The 27,427-nt window shown below is 43.7% G+C and overlaps 1 long non-coding RNA gene across 1 annotated transcript in view; it reads right to left on the minus strand.

Moving 5' to 3' along the window:
* LOC132591908 (uncharacterized) overlaps positions 1-26,370 on the minus strand; it is an 82,049-nt gene extending 55,679 nt beyond the window's left edge. The window contains exons 1-3 of the long non-coding RNA XR_009557369.1: positions 26,266-26,370; positions 6,613-6,712; positions 2,323-2,394 (exon numbers count right to left, since the gene is read on the minus strand). This is a non-coding gene — a long non-coding RNA (uncharacterized LOC132591908). The remainder of the gene's footprint in view (positions 1-2,322; positions 2,395-6,612; positions 6,713-26,265) is intronic.
* Positions 26,371-27,427: the final 1,057 nt, after the last annotated feature.

The raw sequence follows: 27,427 nt of genomic DNA on the forward strand, positions 1-27,427 counted from the left end.
TCCAAAGACCACTGCCGGTCACAGCAGATAAGCCCTGGACTTGATGGACCAACGTTATGACACAGCGTAAGAGAGCACCATATATCCATTAATCTCCTGTGCTATTAAAACTGCTTAGCATATCCAGAGAAGCTGCTCCTAGCGACAGCCCCCCCCCCCGCCTGTGGTTCCACTTAAGTTCTTTCACCCTCACTGGAAGGGAACAGCGTCATGAGTTACGAAAGCAACTGATCAGGGACCAAGGCAGGTGGAGTGCAGTGATATCCTTTCAGATTCTTTAAGTGTTTGTTCAGTCAGGCCTGATGTTTGATATATACCCAAATAAACTTAATGATTCTAACCAGTGCGTTTTTCTGGAGCATGGTGAATTGTCAGTTCTGTTGCTACCCTCGATAGCGGCCTTATTTCCTCTCATGGTGTCCCCCGAGTCTCAGATGGAAGAGAGTGTTTAATGTGTGAAGGAGTGTGGAATGTGGATGTGTGGCATTTTACTGATGAAAGTTTTGCCTCATTGAGGGGCAGTATTTATTTTCCCCGATTTGAACTATAAAATGGTGATTTTCTTGAGTCAAAGTGAGAGGACCCCTAAACATTTTTTTAAAGCACTGATTCTAACCATTTTTTAAAAAAAACCAGAAGAAAGCCCCACAGAATGTAGAGGAGATTGCAGCTTTGGGGGTCTCATCTTATGAATAATAAATGGTAAGCCTAGTGGCAGTAAGGCCACAATTCTATATGCACTTACCTGGGACTAAGCCCCACTGAGCTCAAGGGGGCTTACATCTGAGTAGATATACATAGGCATTTGCTATTGATTCCAACTAAACATTCGTATAAATAAAACCTTGCATTTGTACCACAAAGCCTTTTGTGTGTTTTGCACATCCCCGGTGTTAAAGTCAAACACTACCTAGAGTGGAAGTAAAGTTGGCTGAGATAAGAAATAGGGCCTTTTTAGTGGCAGCACCAATACTATAGAACTATTAAACATAGGTGACCCCCACACTGGTTGCCTAGTGGACACTTAATTCCACCATCCTTTTGCCTTGCCAGGATGATAATATTTTATCTGAAGGCTACATTTAATTTGCTAAACCTGCCTTCGCTGTGTTCAATTCAATATTGCTGTTTTGTTTTGATATTGCAGTTTTAACTATTGTAAGCTGCCTTGAATAATGCACATGAATCAAAAGTAAAATTTTCTATAGAATTTAATTATTTTTAATAAATAGGACCCCTGGTTTTGACCACGATGAGCCAATGAAGGATTTCTTCCCCCTGCCCCAATCCGATCCCCAAACACAGTGAAAAGTATTAAAGGGGAGCAAGATGCACATTATGCCCCGGAGTCACGATTCTGAACAATATGGAGACACTGATGGCTTCACTGGTAGGACCAGCAGCAACAGACTCTCCCGATGCCTCCAGACACAGCCGCACTGGATCCCACAACAGCAGTCGGGTAATAGAAATGCTGTGATGAATTGATGGGTTCATTAGTGTACAATTTAAGAATCAATGGACAAGGCTTCATAATAGAGCGGAGCTCGCAGGAGCCAAGTTCCAGCACTTTAATTGCAGCAGGAGCTCAATGTCGACATTTATTTTCTTAAATGCTTCCCCCAAACAAAGAAAACAATCAAACAGATTGAGAGGCTGAGGGATAATTTGGTGCTTGTGCATGTGTGTATGTTTGTTACTGGGGAAGGGAAGGGAGTAACTTAACTGGAAAATCACTTAGAACAGCTTGGCAGTGTTTACGGCAGTATTAGGCACAGTTCAGAAGAAGCATTTTCACATTATTCGGCTGGACTGTCCTAATGAACATGCAGAGCTCAAATAGGCTCTGGTGCTAACAAGGAGGTGCCCAAAATGAACAATTAGAGGGTGCGCAACTGTAGAACTGTGGGTGGATCACATCCATTTTCTTTTAGATAATCTGCAGCCTTGCTTGTCAGGTTAAGATGCTGGGTCACTGTAGCCCATATCAGTGCTCTATTTAGTTTTCAGTTCGACTTGTTTTAAATCAGTATGCTACTTTTGCCTGCCTCCCCAGGCATTTCTATAGATGCTTTAAGGGCCTCGGAGTGGTAATGTTCCCTGTTAAACGGGCAGCAGAACACCTCTTGGTATGCATGGGAAGTTCCTGGGGAACAGCTGGGGTTCATCCAGTGGCAGGTAGCTGGAGGCTAGGATCTGTGCATGCAGATGTAGATGGCAACCAAACTCTGGGCATGTTGACTTCTGGATACCTGGCTGATTGATTTGTAACTAGGAATAGGAGAGGCAGTCAATCCAGTTTGCATTTAAAGGTGAACTTACCTAATATGCAATCTGAAACACAGCCTTCCTTTGAAATCTGAATTTTGCAATGGAGTTTTCTAGCCAAGGAATCTGTAAAAAAAATGCATCCACTAGGGCATGGGTGTCAAACACAAGGCCCGGGGGCCTAATCCGGCCCGCCAGACCTCGTCATGTGGCCCGCGTAGCCGCCGCCGACACTTACCACTGACAGTAGTTCTGGAGCCTGCGATTGGCCGAGGGTCAAAACCGGGAACAGGGCTGCAGGCGGAGACCGGGGCGCTGGAGCCGCGCTGACGGCCTTGGCCAGGGAATTTCAATTTTGAATGAGGCTGAGGGAGGCGGTGGCACAGCGGCCAGACGGGGAAGTGAGATGCAGGAGGAGGAGGAGGAAGCCCGCCGAGGAGGTAGGAAAGTCCTACAGGCGCCGCCGGCAAAGTTGGTGCCGGGACGGAGCAGCGCTGGATTTTTTGGGGGGCGGGCTTTGCTGTTGTCTCCGAGAGCGAGTGAGGCGGCACTGGGGAGCCGCCTCCCGCCGCTTCCCTTCCTCTCCTCGGCTGCATCCGGGAGGTGGGCGAGCGGGCGGGCGAAAGGGACGCAGAGTGAGCCTGAGGGGGAAGTAGGCGAAGTGCAACAGCCGCTCTCTTGATGGAGCCGGGTTTCTCTTCCCTCTTCCCCCGTTTTCTCCTCATAGACTCTCGGGAGGGTGCCTGGCTTTTGCTCTGCCCCCCACCCCCGAGCCGCCCTTTGGCTTCTCAGTTCCGGCGGAGCTGCTCCCCGGAGGGCGGCCGGGAGGGAGGTGGCGATGACGGCACGGGTTCCTGCTCTTCCCGCTCTGCCGCTGCCTCCTCTCATCCCCTTGTGATGTAGGGCTCCAGATGGAGTCGCCTCACGGTTTGAGTAGGTGGGAGGGGAATTTTTTTTTTGGGGGGGGGAGGTTTTCAAGCCTCCTCTGCCTGCAGTCCCGGTAGGGAGAGGCGGCGGCGAAGACAACAGCACGGGTGGGGGGAAGAGCAGCTCTGAGGCGAAGATGCACGTCCGCTGGGGCTGCCGCCGCCTTCCTCCTCGGGAAATCCGCTGCCCTCCCTCAGTGCGAGGGGAAGGGACTCTGGCGCTAAGGAGGGAGGATGCAAAAGCAAAGCAGGGAGTTGGCACTGCACCACATGTTCCTGCCCCTCTCCAAAGCATGGGGTGGGTTGCAGCGTGTGGCATCCTGCCTAGCGGGGTTTGGGTGTGCGCAGGGCGGGAGAGGGAAGCTCTCTTTCCATCTGCAGGTTTTTAATTCCAGCAGTGGCTTTCTCCTTCCTGCCGAAGGTTTAGTTGAGCCCCCCCCCCCCCCCGGAAGCCGTCGATCCCCACCTTTTGTTCAAATTTCCCTCGTTTACATCCCCTCCCACACACGCGCCACGACACAGGAATGTGATCCGCGTGGGGGCGGGAATGAGCTTACATTATTACAAAAAACAGTAATAATTGAATGCAGTGACAATAATTTATGATAATAAAGAGTGGACACATAGTCCTACAGACACAACCGGTCCTTTGAGGGTGACCAAACTGCTGATGCGGCCCCCGATGAATTTGAGTTTGACACCCCTGCACTAGGGTAAAGTGTGCCTGTGAATGCATAGATTAGTGAAAATAACATTTAAAAAATGCATTATGTCAGGTGAAATTGCTTTTCAAAAATGAGTACACTAGGAAAAATTGTATACAAAAATGTGTATATAAGGAGAAATTTGCACTGAACTTCAATAAATAAATAAATCACAAACCGGTGTGAAAATATGAAGAACCAAATTTAAGACTGGGAAAATGAGGAACTGAAAGAAATTGGAATTGACACATTTGCCCAGTGCTCCTTGTAGACGATATGGCTGCAGTCTAAGATTTGTGTGTACAGGTATGCACAGCAATCCAGTCTTGGGAATCAAGTTGACCTTCTGACCCCCTAACCCACTGGATGATTGAATTGTAGCTTATATATCTAGCCCATCTCTGCCTGAGACAGGAACCACACATTCCCCCCAACATGACGTGGATCATCCTCTATGAACTCTGAAAGAAAAACTCCATCCTGTATAATGAACTAAAATAACCACAGCTCCTGCCAACCTAGCTGTTCGAAAGCACATCAAAGTGCAAGTAGATAAATAGGAACCGCTACAGCGGGAAGGTAAACGGCATTTCCGTGTGCTGTTCTGGTTTGCCAGAAGCCGCTTTGTCATGCTGGCCACATGACCTGGAAGCTGTACGCTGGCTCCCTCGGCCAATAACATGAGATGAGCGCTGCAAACCCAGAGTCGGTCACAGGTCCCTTTACCTTTACCTTTACTACAACAATCTATTTCCAAATACAGTGAATTAGCAAGGGCTCTAAACATGTAGACATGTGAGAGATTGGTACATCATGATCTTCTTGAGCTGCCACTTTCTATGGAAGGCAAGCTGCAAAAGATTGATGTTATGACTGAAATACAGATAATAGAAGCCCTTTGCAATTAGTAGCTCAATGACAGCTAAGGGTAATCTGTAGCAGAAGAGTGCTGGGGTTGGGGGAAGCAGAGTGTGCAGAGGAGAAAAAAAGTTGTAGTCAGACGTACTTTCTGTAACATCCATCCCATTTCATCTGTTCCCCGGTAATGATGGCCAGAGGCAAGGTCTAATGATACACTTTTTACCAGTAAGGTATGTGTGTGCGCGCATGGAAGACAGACATTATAAGAGATAAAAATAGGGCCAGTATTAGAAATGTTTTGTCTGCTATGAATCTGCTGGAGAATAATAGCTTTTCTTCTGAGGAAGGTGATGCAGGAAAATTAAATATGCGTATCACATAAGCAAATATGGCTGGCCATGAAAGATAACTTCCTCCTCTTCTTCCCAAAGGAATAAAATCCTGAACTTCAGCTATTCATGTTGAACTCAGTGGTACCCAGGGACTGGGAGGGAACCCGCAAGATATGTATGTACGTATGTGTGTGTGTGTGTGTGTGTGTGTGTGTGTGTGTGTGGTGTGTACACATGGTTATGGGCTAGGTAAATTCAAAGGTAGGCATGGAACTAAATGAAAAGGGTGTTATATTCTAGGTGCCAGCAGAATTGTATTTGAAAATACAAAATGAAGGCAAACAAAATAGTTTTCAGCCCTACACGGTAAGCTCTTTCTTTTTCTTCTTCTTTCTGGAAAAACAAATTATACAGCACCAGCGGGATAGCTTTAATGCGCTCCAAGAGGATATTAAGAAAAGGGGGGAAACACCCCCAAGAGGCAAAAGAAAATGTTCTCTATAGGAAATTAAGCCAGACCTCGACAAACAACAACAATAACCTACAATGCAGGTAAAACTTCAGACACGAATCAATGAATAGAGAATGAACATTAGCAGAGCCTGAAGCAAAGGCAGCCAGGAACACAAAAGAGGAGAGAGGGGCTGTGGAGCACCCACTGAAACAAATTCCAAACAATATGCATACTAATGAACTCGCAATGCCACTTAGTTTTGCATCCATTATTCATTGTTTGGCTTTACAGAAAATGCAACTTAACAATGAAGTGATTACAGGGAGCATCAATGGCAGCAGGATGATAACAGGGAAGGAACTGGCAGCTGCACCTGTTCCTTCAACCTTTCGTCCTGGCGCATGGAAATTAACATCAAATTGGCAACTAGAAGGTAGGTTTGGACAAGGACATTGCTCCCAAAGGAATGCATGGCAGTGGTACTGCCAGATCCATTATTTCTGTCACTCATTCTCAAAAAGAGTTGCAAGAGGTCTTCAAAGAGAACATTTTGGAAGGCCCTCCACATAACAAGGGTTTGGTGGCCAAAAGGAAGAGGGAGCATGTCTTCTCTTGCACCTCCTTTGGGTCCTAGGAAAGGAGAGTGCTTTGCACAGAGATTCCAATTCAAACACATACACATATGTATATGTGTTTGTATTTTATGAATTTAAATAAAGTTTATTTTAATAACAAAAATAGATTCCAATTCAAGATGTCCTTATATTGAAGGACAATGTAACTGAGTTTGTCAATGTAACTTAGCTTCATTAAATAAGTTAATACTTTTAATAGCTTAGGCCTGACATACATATATGATAGGTGATAGGTAGATAGATAGAGGATAGATAGATAGATAGATAGATAGATAGATAGATAGATAGATAGATAGATAGATGAATACACAAACACTATTTTAAATTTCTCTTGGTTGCTGGGTTTCTTAGTGCTTTTAATGGGAAGCTATTAAAACTGCTTATTGTTGAGAATAGGAAGTTGAGGCAATGTTGGGTTCTATTTGCTATTACCTCTATTTGCGGCTTCATCCTGTTAGTCCAGGCCATGCTGCATTATAATTTTGTTATCTTTCAACCACACCTTAAGCTGGAGCGAAATGTATGAAATTTCCTGAAATAGAAATAAGATGGGGGGGGGGAGGGAATAAGGGATTATATTTAAAATTACATCTTTGCACACAGGTCTGTGTGTCATAAGTACCCAGTGAGGCTGACACTCCACTTCACATTCGTTCCATTGGCTTCCGTACTTTAAGACTACACCCCTCCATCAGATCTCTGCAGCTGAGCTTAGATAAGCAGTAGAAATGACAGTTTCGCTTGGCAGCTTGGCTGGCCTGCTGAATGCGTCAAGCCTTCAAATACAATCTGACTTTTGCCTGTTATAACACCCTTGGCCATGGTAGCAAGCTGGTTGGTTCACTAAAAAAACGGTGTTTTTCCTTTGACATTTCACACACTAGGGAGGACGTGGCCAAGGCACTGGTGTTTCATTTTGGTTATAAAGGGTGTGCTGAGCCCTTTTTAATGTTGGTTATCCCCCGTGCTTTTTTTCTAAAAAAAAATGTTTAGGAGTACATATTCTTATTTTCCTGCTCATATTGAAAGACTGCCCCTCAATGAGGCCAAAGTTAGATTCACAAAATGCTTACCCCTGCGTCCCCCCAGAAAAAAAGCACTGGTTATCCCCCCTCCCACCAAAGACAAATGGCACAGCCTTCTCTGCTAATATCCTTTCTCGCGATGACTTTTGCAAGCATTTCGTAAAGTTGTATTTTGAATTCCTGGTAGCGATTCCCTAGCACGAGGGGAGCCACACTGGTAACAGCGCTTCCACTCAGCCTCGTTTATCACTGTCACCAGCTATTTTTAGCCAGGCTTCTTGGGAAAACGGTGAGAGCAATTTGTGAAACAGCACAACGATGCTGACAGCAGTTTATCTTAGCAAGATTATTACTCTGTGTACATGACTGACTAATGGTAGCTGAATGTTTTAAAACAACCACAGTTTCAGTAAATTTCTTGCCTTACCCCCCCCTCCAAAAAAGCCCCACCTCTCCGCTTTCCAAGGGCTTCAGACATAAGGGATTTATTTGAGTTGACAAGAGATGGAAAGGTAAAATGGAGAACAGCCTGAAGAAACAATAAAGCTGAAAGTTTCCAGGCAAACTCAAGTCTGCTCTGTTTCTTTTTTAGCTGCCCCCGGTATCCTCCCATATGGTGTGCAGATGGGCATGGAAGGGACCTCCGTGGTACGGGAGTGTGGGCTTTAGGGATCAGAGACACAAGGCGATCCCCGAGGAAAGGCGCTTTTGGGGGCTGCTGCCATTATGTTTTATTGTAATTATTTGTACAACTTTACTTTTATTTACGTATAGAGTATTGCTTCTAACAACATTAAATTGCTTTATAATGATTGTTTTCAGTGCTTCTAGTTTTTATATGTACGCCTGCTTGAGTCCCGTCAGGGAAGAAGGCAGAGTGATAAATATATAATAATAACTTAAACAAACAAGCAAGCACACTCAAAGCCTTGCCACAATAATTCATGCACTGGTTACTTCAAGACTGGGTTAGTGCAATGCGCTCTGTGTGGGGCTTCTGTTGTGCTTGATCCAAAAGCTGCAGTTAGCACAAAATGTTGCGACATTATTGCCAGCAGGACTGAGACACTGTCAGCATATAACACCTCTGCTCAGCGATCTGCGCCGGTTGCTGATCTACTACCAGGCCAAGTTCAAGGTGTTACCTACTATTAGTATATAAAGCCCTTAACAACTTGGGGACATGTGAGATCGCCTCAACCCACTTGACCGCTTCAGTCCATAGAACTGGCACTCTTAGAGGTGCCACAAAAAAACCTTGTTCTGCATTTGAAAGAAATGGATCTTTTAATGTGGCATCACCCAAACTTTGGAACTCCCTGCCTATTGACATCAGGCAGGTGCCTACCCTGTGCTCTTTTTGGCACCTGCTAAAAAGCATTTTCATTTAGTTCAGCTTATCCAGATAGGTGAAATGTTGACTTGCATTTTCATCTGTTTTAGCTTCTCAATAATAATAATAATAATAATAATAATAATAATAATAATAATAAATTTTTATTTATACTCCACCCTCCCTAGTCAAAACCGGGCTCAGGGCAGCTGGCACCAGTAAAATTACAATAAGACGTAAAAGAAAGAAAAACAATCAATTAAAATACGGGTCAAAATACAGTTTAAATTTTAAATTTTAAAATGCAGCCTCATTTTAAATGAGGGCCTTTTCAGCACTTCAGGTGCTGATTACAGGTTACAAACACTTCAGGTTACAAACTCCGCTAACCCAGAAATAGTACCTCGGGTTAAGAACTTTGCTTCAGGATGAGAACAGAAATTGTGCTCTGGAGACACGGCGGCAGCAGAAGGCCCCATTAGCTAAGAACAGTTTCAGGTTAAGAACGGACCTTTGGAACGAATTAAGTTCTTAACCAGAGGTACCACTGTAGCTGTTCTTAACTGTTTTTTTAAAAAAAAATGATGGTGTTATTAATTCTTTTTGTAAACCACTTTTATTTTTCCTTTCTTTCAGTCAAGCAGTATACAAATTTGATGAAATAAAGAAAGACCGCAGGTGGCACACACATTCTGAGGGAGCCATGGCAGCAGCTAGCAGAGCTTTATTCCACAAAATGAGTAGATTGCTTAGAGGCTGCCCTTAGAGAAGAAAAGAAAAAATACTCCTGCATTTCCCAGAAGGAATGTCCGGAAGCATTCGTGTTGCCGCAGAATCCTGCACACTGATTCCAGGGTTCAAAGCCATGTGCAAATGCATAATGAGACCATTTGTAGTCATCCTCAAGTGGTTATTGTCATTGCATCCTGAAACACCATCTAGCTCAATAGCTCTCAGGATACCCATTACAGCCTCTTGTTGTGTCACTCGGCTGTAGAAATAAACACTCCAAAGAAAGAGGGAGTCAGAACAGGGCCTGCTACTATTAAACGGCAGCGCTGATTTCTCGAGGGAAGCTGTTTGAAGCTGCGTTGCCTGAGGAGGTTCAAACAGGGCTGGCTGAAACACAGGGGGATTCTAAGGGAGAAGCCTGGCGGGGCTGTGCCCTGCGGGTATCATTGCTTTTCAACTGCTGTTGTACAAAACAGCAACAATTGATGGAAGAGCAGGGCCTGCCTGGTAATCGTGGAAGCAAGTCAGGCAGGGGAAGGACCTATGGCAATATAATACCTATATGGCCTGATTTTCTACAGATGGCAGTAAGCCTCCAAGCCTTTAAAACGCAGCAACTTGGCTCAAAGCTCAGGCATCCCTGTTGATCAGTATTATCACTGATCCATGGATACGGCGAGCAGCACAGCCTTCACGCCAGCGAGGCGGCTCCAGCAGGTCCAGTGGAGTTGATCAGGTTTCGCCTCAAGCGATTTGCAGGCCACACCGAGTCCAGGTTTGATGTGCCGTCCTGAAGAAAACATCAACAAACAAATGTACTGGATGAAAGTGTGGCTTGGAGCAGTGCGGAACTCAAGTGAATGTGCAGAAAGCATCACAAAGCGTCAATGTGAGGATCTGTCTGCTGGTCATGAACTGAAAAACATAGTAATTGCTTTGTGCAATATATTGTTACAAAAGTTGGGTGCCTCCCCCCCTCTCTGCTGAGCTGTTGCAAGAGTCCTTGAGGTTCCAGGCACAGACCTAGGGTCTGTGGTCCTTTGGACGATTGAGACATGGCGGAGACTGTTGTAGCTTTAAGAAATATGGTTTATTCACCTATTTACACCTTCAGTCTTTGTGGAGCAAGTCCAGATCTTACAGCATGGTCATTTCAAGAGGTGCTTGTCCCCTACAGCAGTGCAGCCATGGAGTTTAAAGCATCTTTTCCAGCCAGTCTGCCCAAGATGGATCACAGTCTTTCTTCTTCCCCTTCTTTCCAGAAACCCTTGCTCAAGACTTTTCCGATCACTTCAAACACACACACACACACACACACACACACACACACACACACAGCCTTCACCCAACACATTGGCAACATCTTTCTCCCCAGGCCACAGGATTCCTTAGATAGCCCATCGACTCCTTTTGTCACGTTAACAGATTTGCTCTTCACTAGGCCAGCCAGGCTGGTTTGCATGAGCCACCACTGAAAAGGCCCTGCCATGGGTCAGCACCAACTGGGATCAACACCAATCATATTGTTTCAGAAAATGCAAATTTAATAGAATTACCTTTAAATGCAAACTGAATCGAATTTCTCCCAAACTCCTACTCAGGACTAAGCACCACTGCATCCCCTAAGGCTCAGTTCATTAAGACTTATTCCCAGGTAAATGGGTAAAGGATTGCCATCTAAGTGTCTTTGCTTATTTTAAAATGCTCTACTAGTTTGAGCTTTCCAGATCCTGTTTTCCAGATCCTTTCCAGATCCTTCTGTGCTTAAAGGAGCTATACTGTTGTCATAGCTCCTGCAGTTTAGGCTATAGGGTGGCGAGCGGGAGACACATACATACACTATTCATTCTCATTGACACTTTGGTTTGATTTTTATGTAAAATTCCTAATTATCACAATGCCTCCACAAGATAGCTTTCGAACTAATGTGTTAGAGACAAATGTAATTAGCATTCACAAGCACTACTATATTTGGGTTCTGCAGGATTCTGTTTTGTCAGCCTCAGTATATTTGTGTTCATTTCCCCACTTTCTTTATTTTTCATTCTAAGTCCCACCCACCCACCCCTGCTTCTTAAATACCAGGCATCCAGTAGAAAATCACTATCCCAGTACCTGAAATGTTTTATTTATTGCATTTATACCCCACCTTTCCTTCAAGGAGCTCAAGGTGGTGTACATGGTGTACACAAGAGCAGACTTCAGCAGTGAGCTCTGCCTGGACCAGGATGCCTAAGGATGCCAAGTTCTGATGCCATCTTTGCCCAGATGAATGCTAGAAGAGAGTCTGAGCCGCTGCCTCCAAACAAAACCAATGCGCAAACATTCAGCTTATTATTCCATGGCACATTTCCCAGGTGACAAGCATTTATTCATAGCCTGTCATTTATGGTGGTGCATTTTTAATAAAGCTATATTTGCAGCACTGGCCTCCTGGTGCCATAGCCTGTAGCTAGCAATGAATGGCAGCCTGCCGAAAGCAGCAAACAGCCATCCTGTAACATCCAGAGGATGTAGCCAGGCTTCTCTTATAACCTCTTCTAGCTTTCCTTTCCCGCTTAGAAACTTGTCAGGATATGTCAGCTTGCCCTTGAGTCTACTGCACCTCGATCAATCCATTGAATATCAGAGCTGTGTCTGCCTCTGACATCACAGCCATCTCTCCAAATCCCATCTGTAGACAAGCTAATAGTTCTGTCCTTTGCGAACGTTTGTGTGGGGAAGTCAGGTTGGGAAGTGAACTGCATTCCAGAAACTTATTAGCAAAGGCAGAACTCTCTGACTGTGACCTTTGCCGTCTGTAGGGAGGAAGAGAAATGAAGTGGCAAGCAAAGTGGGCGGAGGGAAGGGGGGGGGGATAAGTTCTTTTGAAGCAGCTTCCCTGGTGCTCGTAACAATACCAAATGTGTGACATATGAAGAGAATGCGACTTACTGTAATGCAGGCATCTGAACCACCGGCTGTTAAGCGCACCTGCCATTGCCCTCTTCTTCCTTTTCATCTACTCACAGCCTGATGCTCCCATCACACTCCTCTGTCCTTCTGCCAGCTGCTCGCTTACTCCCTCTGACCCTTTATTTGCTTTAACTCCCCCCCCCCTAAAAAAGAGGGCATCTTAAAAATTATATCCTAATGAGAGGAAGCAGCTATTCTCTCCCGGCACACATTTGCAGCTTTTGCCAACCCGGTGCCCTCCAGATGTTTTAGACCCCCCCCATCATTCCCGACAAGCGAAACGTCTGGGGTTTTGTAAACATCAGGCTGACAAATGCTGCCAACGGGAGACTTTCAATCCCAGTTCCAGCTTCTAGCATTGCTGTAGGTTTGCAACGGTTTCTGTGCTGCATCAGTATCAATCCCACACAGGATTCAATATGATGGACTTGGATGTAGGGAAACTGGGCTTATATGACACTTCCTTGTTGGATTGTTTTAGCCAAGTTGCTTGTTTCCCATTTTTATGACGGGCAAATTAGAGAAGAGGGTTTCATTCCAGTAACATCAACACTTCTGACATTAAAACAGAAGCGAGGAGATGCACGAAAGAAACTGGTTGTGAATGTCTCAATGGGCTGTTAAGATCAGAATAGATTTCACTTTAACCATGTATTTGAAACCACGATTCATAAGTTTTTCTTATTTTCCCCCAATGGCTATTGCCTACATGGCTCCTCATTTTGAACAGGATCATGATGTAGAGCAGGCATCCCCAAACTTCGGCCCTCCAGATGTTTTCGCCTACAATTCCCATCTTCCCCGACTACTGGTCCTATTAGCTAGGGATCATGGGAGTTGTAGGCCAAAACATCTGGAGGGCCGCAGTTTGGGGGTGCCGGATGTAGAGGGAGGAGGAGGTGTCCCCCCGCCCAATCATCTCATCCACCTGTTTGTCTCCAAAGTTGCAAATGGGGGGGGGGTCCAGTAGGAAAATAGCACAACATAAAGGGTTAACTCTCCCCATGCTGCAGCCTCAGTCCAGATCAGCACCCCCTCCCCATTATTGCTGCTCACTTAAATGTTAAGTGTTAATCTAAGGTTTCAAAGATACAGCTAAAGTTTGACCTTTCATTTCTTAAATAGAAATGATACAGATTTGTTGTAAAGGGGTTTGAATGAAATGAGGCACTCTGTGGAATTTGGCAGCTGTGGGGTGAGGAGCGGAGGCAGGAGCAGTGTTTTCTGAAGCTGCACATTACAGTTTAAATGTGGCAATTCTGGGCAACTCAGTTTTCAGCTTACCACAGCAAATTGCCAATAGCGAGATTTTCTTCCACGCTGTGCTGTTGTAACATAATTAGGAATGAAACTAACGGGATTTTGAATTCCCTTGTTAAACCCTGAGATGGGGCATCCAGGAAGAGTTTTCAAGCACTTTCCTCCAGAGATCTGCTGAAGCTGCAGGGGGACCTCTGTTTTAGGTTTCCTTCATCAAATTCCTTTCCATAGAACTCAGTCTTTTCCCATTCCAGGAAAGTGTTTTCTTCCAGACTTATGCTAAAGTTATTAGACAACTAAAAAGATGAATAATAGCCCCCTCCTGCCCCCCCACTCAACAATTAAGCACACCTGTTCATCTTTCTAGCAGAACAATTTCTCAGATTTCTTCCAGACCGGGCATTGACTATGAATGAGCAAGGCTTTGTTCATCCAGTTTTTGCCGGGTTAGCTTCATGACATTGTGATTCTTCTCCCTTTTCCTTGTCCAGTTTCTCTCCTCTCTCCCCACAAAACATCTCGGAAGATCTGACTTTTTAAAAACACAAAACAAAACAGTGGAACAGCTCTTCATTTTCCACAGGTGAAGATGGCATAGGAAAGTTTTTAATGTTTGATGTTTTATTGTATTTTTAATATTTTGTTGGAAGCCGCCCAGAGTGGCTGGGGAAACCCAGCCAGATGGGCAGGGTATGTATGTATGAATGTATGTATGTATGTATGTATGAATAAATAAAATCATAAAGTTGTTCAGCAGTTATGGTAGTTGGTTACAGCCTGCATACCTTGATCTAGAAATTTTGTCTCACAGAATCGCAGAATTGTAGAGTTGGAAGGTACCCCAAGGGTCATCTAGTTCAACCCCCTGCAATGCAGGAAACACAGCTAAAGACTTCCTGACAGATGACCATCCAACTTCTGTTTAGAAACTTCCAATGAATGAGAATTACCACCTTCTGAGGTTGTCTGTGTTGTGGAGGGTGGGGGTGATTATATATATATATATATATATATATATATATATATATATATATATATATATATATATATGTGTGTGTGTGTGTGTGTGTGTGTGTGTGTATTTTATTTATTTATTTAAATTTCAGATTAGAATTTCACAGTCACATATTGAACAAACAAAATAAAAACAAGATTCCAAGGAATCTCTTGGACTTCCCTCCTCTTCTTTGTGGTCCTATTGTTAATCATTTCCTCCTGCATCTTTTATGATAATCCAAATCTTTTACATCTCCATTGTGTCCAAAAATTCACCATTAAGCTACAAGCGATATTCCAATCTTACTAATGATTTTAACTGTTTACAATGGGTTTTTAAGATAGGTTATACATTTCCCCCATTCCCTATTAAAATTTTGCTCTTCCTGATTTCTGATTGTTCCGGTCATTTTAGCCATTTCGGTATAATTAATGCTCCTGTCAGACTGGTAATATCCCCTCACTCACTCAAGTTTAGAATATCCCACCAGTCTTCAGCAGAGTTGCTTTTCTTTCAGCAAAGTAAGCGGCTCACGTATATGTCAAAGCTTTAATAAAGAAAATGGCAACACGATAACCTACTATCTGAGAGAAACTAAAACAACGTCATGAGGCGAGAATGACAGTTGGCCTCTCTAACTGAACTGAACTGAACACCTGAAGGGAGGGGCTGATTCCAGAGCACAACACTGAAGCCTTTCCCACCAGATGACAGACATTCTACTGATAAAATTAGGCCCCAGTGTTTTTCTTACAGTTTGTTCCACTGTCAAACAGCTCTTACTGTCAGAAAGTTATTCCCAATGTTTCCCCACTCGCTCTCTGGGTATCATTATAACCCTTCCATTTCCAAAGAGCATTAATTGCATTTTACAGTACTGTATATGTGTAATCTAGATCGGGAGCACCTCAAGAGAATTGGGAGGACTTAACGCTTTCCCCCTCCCATGCTATGGCAACTCTGCCTCCACGGCTCCACCCTCTCTCTTGGTTGCCTGCAGTGCCTGACAAGCAGTGTGGACCAACACTTGTGAATAGTCCAGGGCCGGAGGACTAGTTCGGCAATGCAAGTCGCTCCCTGGGCATAGAGTAGCCTTGGGTTGTTCTAATGGGATGTAGGTTGGTCATACACACATCATGCAACAGCGGCTTAAGCCCTCAGGCATGTCCTTCCCTGGGAGGCATTTTATTTTTTTGATGATGTCAATTATGAAAATGATATAGCATAAAAAGAAAAGAAAACTCAGGTGGCAACACTTGTCAGTTAAGAGAAAGATCCAAAAGAGGCAATGGGGCAATAATACCTTTCTTAGGGCCAGTTAAGTGCTCATTAGTTTCTGATGATTTAGTTGGGTTGCTAACAGGGATTCTATTGTTTTTATGGCATAAAAGGTAAAGGGACCCCTGACCATTAGGTCCAGTTGTGACCGACTCTGGGGTTGCACGCTCATCTCGCATATATAGCTTCCAGGTCATGTGGCCAGCATGACAAAGCCGCTTCTGGCAAACCAGAGCAGCACATGGAAATGCCGTTTACCTTCCCGCTGTAGCGGTTCCTATTTATCTACTTGCATTTTGACGTGCTTTCAAACTGCTAGGTTGGCAGGAGCTGGGACCAAGCAACGGGAGCTCACCCCGTCACAGGGATTCGAACCGGCGACCTTCTGATCAGCAAGCCCTAGGCTCAGTGGTTTAACCCACAGCGCCAATCCTTTTACATTAAGTCACTTGGATACATTTGAGTAACAAGGAATTAACTAGTATAACAACAACAAACAACAACAACAACATGTTGTGTACCACCCCAATCTCTGAGTGGTGCAAGCACTGGCGGAGGAAGAGGGGAAGCGCTCTGCCCCGGGCAGTGCGATCCCGGTGGGGTGCCATCGCAGGTGCACCCTGCCCATGTTGGTCGCCATGCCACGCCCCCAGGATGCACACCTGCGGGTGGCATGCCACACACCCCGGGCACATGCCACGTCCCTGGGATGTGCGCAAGCCACACCCCCGCCTGCTCTCTGCCCCCTGGTGCCAGAGCATGAAGCTCCAGGGTTCATGTTGCCTTTACGAGTGAGGCGGAGTGGAGTCTGTCCTGTCTATATATACAAACACACACACAACCTGAGCCTACGATGGAAGGATCACAGCATTAACACCCCAAAAGAGTCTTGTAACTATAATCTGATACCTTTAAGACCATAGGTTATATAGTTATGTGCACAGGGCAAAAAGAATGTAGAAAGAGATCAGATTAGCCCTATTCATAATACATTGGGAGCTGGTAAACAAGGTTGCTTCTAGCTCCTGAGAAATGTTCCTCATTTAAAAGAATATTTGATCCACTACTAGTCTGAAGTGAAATAGGATGAAATAGGTGTCGGGTCCTGCTGACCATGTGTGTTCCAGCTCTAAACATACACACATGCGAAGGCAAACCAGACTCTCAGTTTAGTTTAAACCAAGTTCCCATATTAAACAATGAGTTTCCAGATTTCTAAAAGAAAAAAATACAATAGCTGTATTCAGTCTATAGACTGAATCCAGGCCTGTTCTTTCATGGTAAGGGCTGCCATTTGCAGAAGAGACTGAGATCCAGTGCCAGATCCGTCCCCCACCCCGCAAGGAAAGGGAAATGATTTTTTGTCAATTCCGCCTGAAGCTTTTCCATATTATTCCAAAGGGTACCCCAATACTCCAGGGCAGATTTGGGATAGTGCAGGGGAAAGGAAGTAGTGACAAAAATGATCTTCCTACTTCTCCAGTGGAGTATCCCATAAGTGGAGTTGCACTCCTAGGCTTCCTGGATAGCCCAAAGTCCAGCACTGAGCTATATTCTGACATCCTTAGACAGCAAATCTGAATAGGGCTAATCTAATCTCTTTCTGCATCTTTTTCTCTACAAAAAAAAAAGTTTGTTGGCTGATTTAAATGCCACCAAATCCATTTGAAGCACTGGAGCAAGTTCTGCTGATTATGTGTATTGGCTTAAAATCTTTTATCAGAAAGTTGGTTTACATTTTGAAACAAGTTCTGTAATTGGGAGCGTTTAAAACGTCTGCTTCAATTTACATATTTTTCTGTGTCGTTTTTTCCCCTCATTTCAGTTTACAATACCTAATTTGCTAAAATCCCCATCTGTCACAATAAATGACACTTTTACAGCAGAGTTTTTCTTCTGGAAATGTCAGTATGCCTCTCAAATGTCAATTTAGCACCACATTCATTCACGCAGCATACAGGCCTCCAGAGAAGTGAAGACAAAATTCATGCATCCGAAGGCTGTGGCTTTCCATTTTTGAGGAATAGGGAAGGAACCCAGGAATGGTTCCTATCAAATGAAGTGGCAGGAGCAGGGGAAGGGATTGTGGCACAATTGTTGTTGTTGTTTAGTCGTGTCCGACTCTTTGTGACCCCATGGACAATAGCACGCCAGGCACTCCTGTCTTCCACTGCCTCCTGCAGTTTGGTCAAACTCATGTTCGTAGCTTCGAGAACACTGTCCAACCATCTTGTCCTCTGTCGTCCCCTTCTCCTTGTGCCCTCCATCTTTCCCAACATCAGGGTCTTTTCCAGGGAGTCTTCTCTTCTCATGAGGTAGCCAAAGTATTGGAGCCTCAGCTTCAGGATCTGTCCTTCCAGTGAGCACTCAGGGCTGATTTCCTTCAGAATGGATAGGTTTGATCTTCTAGCAGTTCATGGGACTCTCAAGAGTCTCCTCCAGCACCATAATTCAAAAGCATCAATTCTTCGGCGATCAGCCTTCTTTATGGTCCAGCTCTCACTTCCATACATCACTACTGGGAAAACCATAGCTTTAACTATACGGACCTTTGTCGGCAAGGTGATGTCTCTGCTTTTTAAGATGTTGTCTAGGTTTGTCATTGCTTTTCTCCCAAGAAGAAGGCGTCTTTTAATTTCGTGACTGCTGTCACCATCTGCAGTGATCAAGGAGCCCAAGAAAGTAAAATCTCACACTGCCTCCATTTCTTCCCCTTCTATTTGCCAGGAGGTGATGGGACCAGTGGCCATGATCTTGGTTTTTTTGATGTTGAGCTTCAGACCATATTTTGCGCTAATTTTGCATAATTTGTGGCACAATTAGCATAGCTGAAAGAAACAAAGAGGAGGAGGAGATAAGTGATGGATCCATGGAAGTTGTGCCAGAGTTTGGCCTGCGCATCTGAAGCAGCAGCAGCAGCAGCAGCAGCAGCAGCAGTCAAGCCACATATAGGGCAGAATTGGAATCACATCTGAGGAGTCCAGAGAAAAACATCGCTAACATGAAGAGAAATATCTGCTCCCACCACTATGTTCAACTGTGGGTTGCCTTTCATGAGGATTCACAACCCATAAATCAATCCCGTTGTCTAACATGTTTCTGAGATCCATGACCATGAATGAAAATGCACCATAAAAACTATTACCACTACTAATGCATCTATATATTGGAAGTAGACATTTGTCCTACTTCACAAAGGGCAGTCCTCTGTCTATTTTTAGGGGTTGTCCAGCCCAAACCTGGTTAAGAGAAAAATACAGTAATCCAAAAATGGAGAACAGCAGCCTTGACCTAGCAGAGATGAGAAAGGAATTACTTGAGGGGAAAGGGGCTAAGGGAAATGTACATGTGTTTGGTAGGGCTAGGAACTTGACTTTACAAATCAGTCTTATGCAAGTGTCTGTATTTGAAAGCAACTGCCATTTAAAAGAACAACAACTTCTTAAAAGCAAGCATACGTCTTAAAGAAACAGCAACCAATTTAAACATAGCATTTACTTTATTTTTTATTGGCTATAAAGGTAAAATGAACATCTTGTTATTTTTATTGACTTATAAAGTGTTTCAGGTTGGTTGTTTCATGTCTAAAGTACCACATGTTATCATCAATCATGTTGGTAAACAGCATAGTTTATCTATATGAAGCTAAAGAAGCTGGTTCTCGACATATAAGGAGGGATAACTCCTCACAAGGAGAACAAAAATGAAAGAAACAAACAGCAGCGAATGTCTATAGATTGCCTTTCATATATTTCATAACAAATGGACCATGCTCATTATCACTTTCCATTTGTTATGAAATTGAAAAACATTAGTTAATTAATAGCATTCATCCAGTGGAGATTTCTTTTCCAAATAGCAGCTGTAGGAACTAACTGTTATTAAGTTACCTTCATCTGATTTACAAACCTGGAGTTATCATTATAATTCAGATTCAGAGGAGGCAGAGGAAGGACATAACCAGATACATTTTAAACAAACGGCAACAAAATGTTCAAGGCAATTTAAATGAGACTGAAAAGAGGACCATTGTATGAACTCTCTAAGAAAAATGCACGAGGAATGTCATTTATCCATACTTCGACACAGTTGATCTTTTTAAAATGAGAATGGGGTGGTTGTCTATTTTGATTCATAAAGTAATTAAAGAATCCCAAGTGGAATGAAAAGAGTCCTGTTTAACCAGTTTCTTCATCAAACTTTCCAGGGAACAAAGAACTTTTTTCCCAGTTAAATCAAACAACCTGAAACTGTTTTCTCTATAATGAAGGCTCCAGAAAGAAAAGGTTAAATCATTCATCAAGGAGAAAGGAAGACCACCTATTTTTTAAAATACGTTATATGAGATGAGGTCAAATGTATAGTGGTTGCATGCTATCACATGCCTTCCATGACACGTAAATGGAGTGCATTGTCTGGAGAGAATAATATCAGAATATTTTTTAATCATTGTCTTTAAAGAATTCTAAGCACAATGAAGATATTTGGTGGTCTGAAAAGGTCCCCTTGCTTCACTCCTGCAAAGGATTGAAGAACTAATTCACAATACAGAATTAATTGTATTTTCACACACACACACACACACACCCCACCAAATTTAGCATGGATTTGTATATTCAAAATGGTGCCAAAATTAGACAAAAATCGAAGAGAGTACCCACTGACTGTGAACCAGATAAAATACCCGAATGCTTTAGACTTCTGTGGCATTACCCAGATACTACCCACAAGTGTCTCATTAATTTAAACAGTCTCTAACATGACTATTAACTAGCTGACACCTCTGAGGCATAATTTTAAGGGAGGCTTCGAATGAGATCCAAAATTCTTCCCGTTCTTATTGTTATTTCACATCTTCACAGAAGGCTTCATGATTATTGGTTTGGAACATTAGCATGCAAATGATAGAGGAAGCAATAGATATTTAAATGCACTGTGTCAGCTCAACACAAAAGATCTTCTGGAGCAAAATCACAGTATTTCCCTTTGAGTAGGTGAAATAAAAAATGAATGGAAGTGTGTTTGTGCATGTGTGTGTGTGTGCACGTGCGCACGCGTGCACACACACACACACACACACACACAAAGAAAAAGGGGATCCTGCATTTATTTCTACCCATGCTTTGTTGCTCATCCTGAATGGAAAGGCTCTGTTAGCTTGGGGGTGGGGGTGGCGGAAGGAAGAATGGTGAAATAGTCATTAGTGTAAATGTAACCCTCAGCTCACTTTTGGCTTAGCAGATGTCAAGGATACTTGTAGCACTAAAAATCTGTGCTGGTTTTGGAAAGAAGAGCGACAAAGCAGAGTGTTCCTTCTACAGCCTTCGTCATTTAGAGAATCAGCATCTTTCACACAAAATAAAAGAGTGAAGGAAGTGTAAAAAGGAGGATGAAACATGGACAGAATGTCAAATACCTCCTTTCCTTAAATATGAAATGCAGGTGTTGTCTTCTCCGTTTGGTTTAGGGCTGATTCACATAAGCATCAGGCTTGCCATTGTGGCCTCTTGAGAAGCCTGGGTGTGTGTGGGCTCCCTGCCGGCAACAGGCAGTTGAGTGCAGGCAGCCAGGCAGCCAGCCACCACACCATGACACCACATGCTGACACACCCACACCCAAACCCTGATGACTGCTTGGTTTGGTGGCTGTGCGCAACTGGCTCACCATGGGCAGGAAGCTATGAGCACAGATATCCAGGCTTTCAAAGGGGACTAACTCATACTTGGGTGCTTCTGTGATTTTTCGTTTTCAGAGAGGCTGGAGAAAAGACTCTGCAGCTTGTTTCCTGGTCTGATAAAGAGCAATCAAACTGTACCATGGTGCATGGAAAATAAATATTTGGAAGATTGTCCACCTGCCTCCCAGGGACAAAATAAAATGAAGAACCCTTTGTGTGGTTGCTAAGATGGCTGATTGTAGTTAAAAGCTCAAGGCCTCTGTTGTGGTTTTTATCCTAGAAACAGTGTAAGTTCATTCACAATAAGCTGTGTCTGTTCTTAGTGCGAGTCAGGGAATATCCCTGAATCTTGGTGACAGCACCCTTGAAAGGTCCTGACCAGGGATGGAGCAGAAATTTAATCCAGTTCACAGTTAAATGCAAACCTACCCAATTCACACTTTCCAAAACAATATGCAAACTGAAACAGCCACACTTTAAATAAGAAAAAAGAAGTCCCGATGAAAATTCACCAGCCCTTTAAGTGCAAATTTCTCTCAATACAGTTTTAATGCTGTTTTATCTAATATGCACATTTTTGCGAGAAATTTCTGTAATCTTTTTTTGGCAAGATTGTCTACCATGAACACGGTCTTAATACTGAGTCCATAAGTGACTGTGGAGGCCAATTCTGGATACACACGTCCTTCCACAGTGGGGACATAGGTTTCTGGGCGGGAGTTGATCAAGGTGAGGGTTTGGCAATGTGCTTTCCTCTTAGCAGATTTCTCCCTTTTGTCCTGAGTTTGAGCATCTTCAAAGTCCATGACACCTTTGGTAAAGGCTGTTCTCCAATTGGAGCGCTTGCATGCCAGTATTTCCCAATTGTTGGTGTTCATATTACATTTTTTAAAAAGTTGTTGTTGTTGTTGTTGTTGTTATTATTATTATTATTATTATTATTTATACCCCACCCATCTGGCTGGGTTTCCCCCACACTCTGGGAGGCTTCCAACAAATAGCAAAATACATTAAAATATCACAGATTAAAAACTTCCCTAAACAGGGCTGCCTTTAGGTGTTTTCTAAATGTCAGGTAGTTGTTTATCTCCTTGACCTCCGATGGGAGGGTGTTCCACAGGGCGGGCACCACTACTGAAAAGGCCCTCTGCCTGGTTCCCTGTAACTGTGCTTCTCGCAGTGAGGGAACTGCCAGAAGGCCCTCGGCGCTGGATCTCAGTGTCTGGGGTGGAGACGCTCTTTCAGGTATACAGGAATGAGGCCATTTAGGGCTTTAAAGGTCAGCACCAACACTTTGAATTGTGCTCGGAAACGTACTGGGAGCCAATGTAGGTCTTTCAGGACCGGTGTTATATGGTCTCGGCGGCCACTCCCAGTCACCAGTCCAGCTGCCGCATTCTGGATTAATTGCAGTTTCCGAGTCACCTTTCAAAGGTAGCCCCACGTAGAGCACATTGCAGTAGTCCAAGCGGGAGATAACTAGAGCATGCACCACTGGTGAGACAGTCGGCGGGCAGGTAGGGTCTCAGCCTGCGTACCAGATGGAGCTGATAGACAGCCGCCCTGGACACAGAATTAACCTGTGGCTCCATGGACAGCTGTGAGTCCAAAATGACTCCCAGGCTGCGCACCTGGTCCTTCAGGGGCACAGTGACCCCATTCAGGACAAGGGAGTCCCCCACACCCACCCGCCCCCTGTCCCCCCAAAACAGTACTTCTGTCTTGTCAGGATTCAACCTCAATCTTTGAACCTCTTTTGTTGACTACCAGCATTACACTTTCCATTTTTAAGTTCACAATAGAGTAGTTGCTTTGGAAGAAGATAATAAGGCATCTGAACAACATGACCAGTCCAATGAAGTTGATATCGATTGCTTCAACACTGGTGATCTTTTATTCTTCCAGTACACTGGCATTAGTTCACCTGTCTTCCCAGGTGATGTGTAAAAATTTTCAGAGACACCATTGATGGAATCTTTTGAGGAGTTGGCATTTATAAGTGGTCCATGTTTCACAAGCATACAAATAGCTTGGTACTACAATAGCTTTGAAAACACTTTCCACAATATACTGCATTTTGTATGTGTCTTTCATTAATTTATGGATTTCATGCACATTTTCCCTAATAGATGTGTGTGTTGATGAACTAAAGTGTGCTGCACTGCAAAATTCAGATAAATATAAAATTTGAAGGGCAATTGTGTTTTGGTTCATGTATTGTTTTAAGAAATGTGCAAACCAAATTTATTTTCTCCCCATCCTGATCTGGAACACAGTTTGAAAACCACTGTTGTTGTTATGAAAGGGTGAGACTGTTGTTGTTTTCAGATTTGCTGCCTTATCTCTGAAAGCATAACTGTGGTCTGGCACTTTTATGCAGAAATGCAGGTCGATTACAATTTCCTCTCCTGCCTTGCTCTGCTCCCAAATTAGTGCCGTCAGACTGAAGCTTGTTTACTGTTCTGTGAGTTTGCTTCCCTTTCTGCTGGGTGCTTGGCTTTTTAATCTGGCAAAAGGCAGGGCACAGAGACTTCAGCTGTCTGAGCCGATGAGTGAATACGATTTTAAATGATTATGAGTGCAAATAGAATGGAAATAGTTCAGAAACCTCTTCCACGTTATGGGAGCATCAGCAACAATTTTAAAGGAAGGCACACTCAAAATTCACACACTCCAAAACCTGTAAAAAATTCCTTCAGTAGCACCTTAAAGACCAACTAAGTTTTTATTTTGGTATGAGCTTTCGTGTGCATGCACACTTCATCAGTAGTTACAGGTAGGTAGCCGTGTAACAGAACTAGTTGCTCTCCAAGTAATATTGTTCTATGTTTCAGGAAAAGTGAATCAGATTACAGCAGGAAATTTTGACAAAAAAGCTCCGTATGCTCTCATAGCACACATTCCATTTTTATCATTTATTTTGGTTCCTGAGGATGGTTCTGACCTGGCTCCTCTCCATTCACATCTTTAAAGCACGTGTAGCAATGTAGGGAGGAAATGGCCAAAGATCCCAGATTGTGTAAAGTTGTATGAGCCAGATAATTAATTGGCCACAGGCAACTGCTGGACAAACTTAGAGGAGCTCTGCTATCTGTATGCATCAAGCTCAGTTCTTACTATTTCCACATTTCAGAGTTTTGTGTCTTCAGCTTCTCTCTCTCTCTCTCTCTCTCTCTCTCTCTCTCTCTCTCTCTCTCTCCCGCCCCCAAAGTGGGGCTCATTCCTCATTCACAAAATATGAAATTAGGGTTGCCATATTTCAAAAAGTAAAAACCAGGACACCCTGAAAGTTGTTGAGTGGTTTTTTTTTGTAAAGAAACCACCAGGATATCCCCCCTCCAGGACATCAATTCTGCCTTTGAAATCCCAGTAATGCCTGGGAAAATTTGGACGTGTGGCAGCCCTAATGAAGTTGAATATTGTCCACTGGCCATGAGTCAAGCTGATCGCTCACACAACCTACTAAAGATTAGAACTCTGTTCCCACCTTTGTGTGAATTGTGGCCCCACTTACACATGATGAGCAAGCAAGCAAGAAAAACGTATTCATGCACTAATGCACCTACCTGGATTGGATTAATAGCCTGAACAGCTACTTTTTTAGTGTGCTAACATTTTGTGTGTGTGTGTGTGTGGTTGACACCCTGGTTTAAATGAGATGCTAGGTCATGGGTAGGCAAATTAAGGCCCGGGGGCTGGATCCGGCCTAATCGCCTTCTCAATCCGGCCTGTGGACGGTCTGGGAATCAGCATGTTTTTACATGAGTAGAATGTGTGCTTTTATTTAAAATGCATCTCTGGGTTATTTGTGGGGCATAGGAATTCGTTCTTCACAAGGTCTGAGGGACAGTGGACCAGCTCCCTGCTGAAAAAGTTTGCTAACCCCTGTGCTAGGTTATAAGCAACAAATTCAGATTTTTGCAGTAAGCTAGTTCCTACACACTCTCTCTTTCCTTTTTGTAAAAAAAAAATGGATTTAATATTTTTTCATACAGCTCCAAATGTATAGTTCCAAAAATGATTGTGAGAAAAACCAATATATTGGCAGATTTTCTGAGAGCAAACCACAAATAGCCTTCAGAGAAATTTTAGTTGGGTCTAGCAGTGTCCCTTGGGACCAGTGACTTGATCAGCATAAAAAGTCAAAGAACTAAGTCAGTTTTTTTGTTTTTACTTTTATCTGACACAGAAACACTGGCAAATAGACATTTAAGTAGGTAATTTTAAATCTCAGGGAGCAAAAAGGCAAAAAAATAAAATTGCATTCTTCCAGTACCTTTTCTTTGTTCAATATAGTATCTGTGCACAAATTCAATTTAAGTTCTCCTGCGACCTACCTTGTAGGGACACAGTTATGTGAGCTTATGTATAACTTATCTATGACTATGTTTAGGTGCCTGCTTTCCTGCCAATAGCAGGGGATCATTAGCAATCCTCAGTAGTAGGACTTAGGAAAGAAAGGAGGCGTCACTCTCACTGAATTTGAGCTACACCTTCTTAGCTTATAGCGATATATGCTAGAATCAGAGCCAGCATACTCTTTTCAAAAAAAATTAATTCTTCTTTCACACCCTCCAGCATTGAACTGGAGAAACAATAACCATAGTGGCAACTTGTGGCCAAAACAACTCCATTCAAAGCATTCATTCACTTCCAAAAATGGTTGGCAATAACCTCAGTTTGTACATTTGCCTATCTACGTAGAAAATGCATAGCTTCGACCTGAGATGCTGCCCCTCTCTATATTTTTTTCTAGCATGTAGCTTACAAATCCAGCGCTAACCCTTTGCCCCCATTTATACAACAATGGCATGAATCCCCACTCACAATAACAGGACTTTGCAGCCGTGCAACAACTTGGCAGGCTTCAGTTTCACTGAAGGATCCAGCTGCACAACAGGAGAGAGAGCTCTGTTAGCAAGGAGCAGAGTGTGAACAGTGTTTCCCTTTCCTAAGGAGTTCAGTTGCTTGGGGGAGGGGGGGAGCCTTCGCTACAAACCAGAGGCATGTCCAATGCACTCGCCTCCTGTAGCTTTCTGTTTAATTAAGACGGTGAGGTGCGCCTTGCAATAAGCAGGCCTGCATCGCGGCGGCTGCCATGGCTACTGAGGAATGGCGAAGACATTAGCAAAGCAGAGGCAGCTGTCTCCACTTGCTACCCCACTGACTTGACCCCCTGCTGGAACTCTAGAGTTTTCTTCTCCTCCCCCTCATGCTTTCTTAATGAGACACGTGTAATCTTATTTCTGCCTCTCCAAAAGTTGGTTTCTCTGGGAAATCCAGCAGCCTCGGGAGCAGCACTCTGCATGCTGTGGATTCTGTAAGAGGTGGGAGGAGGAAAAGAGGCTCTTCTGTTTCCAGAGCAGATCGTGTGGAGCGCCGGCATCCTCTTCCCCTCCCCTCAACACCCCTTTGAGTGAAGATGCTGGTGCTAATGATGGAACCAACCGGAATCCCAGCGGATGACACCATCTGCAGCAAAGCTGATGAATTAGATTCTTAGCACCAGTGGCAGGAACCACAGAGAACATACTGCAAATGAGACTGATAGGGAGGTAATGGCGGGGGAAACGCTGTTTGCTTCATTTAGAATGACACTATCTTCCAGAACAATTCCCTGCCAAGCTTGTTCTCTCTACGCACCCTCCACTTTCTAATTTATTATGGCAGGTCAAACCGTCGGGATGACTTAGGCAGAAAAGGCGGGCTTTGTATATCCCTGTATTGCAGCGCAGCCCACTTTAAAAAAAACAAAAGCAAAAACTCCCCTCTGGGGCACCTGAGGATGTGGGTTCTAGCATGGGTTCTAGTCCTCAAAGGTCTCTACTGTAACACTTTATTTGTTTATTTTTATTTAACTATGTGTATTTTTGCCCCTTGACAGTAAGAAAACTGTTAGGCAGTTTGCACAAATATAGAACAAATCGTGAAAATTAGGTCATCTGGAAGAGTCCTGAGAGAATGCCGGGGTGATTAATGAGCAGAGTCA

Source organism: Zootoca vivipara, chromosome 3, assembly GCF_963506605.1.
Source record: "Zootoca vivipara chromosome 3, rZooViv1.1, whole genome shotgun sequence".
NCBI classification, from domain to species: Eukaryota; Metazoa; Chordata; class Lepidosauria; order Squamata; family Lacertidae; genus Zootoca; species Zootoca vivipara.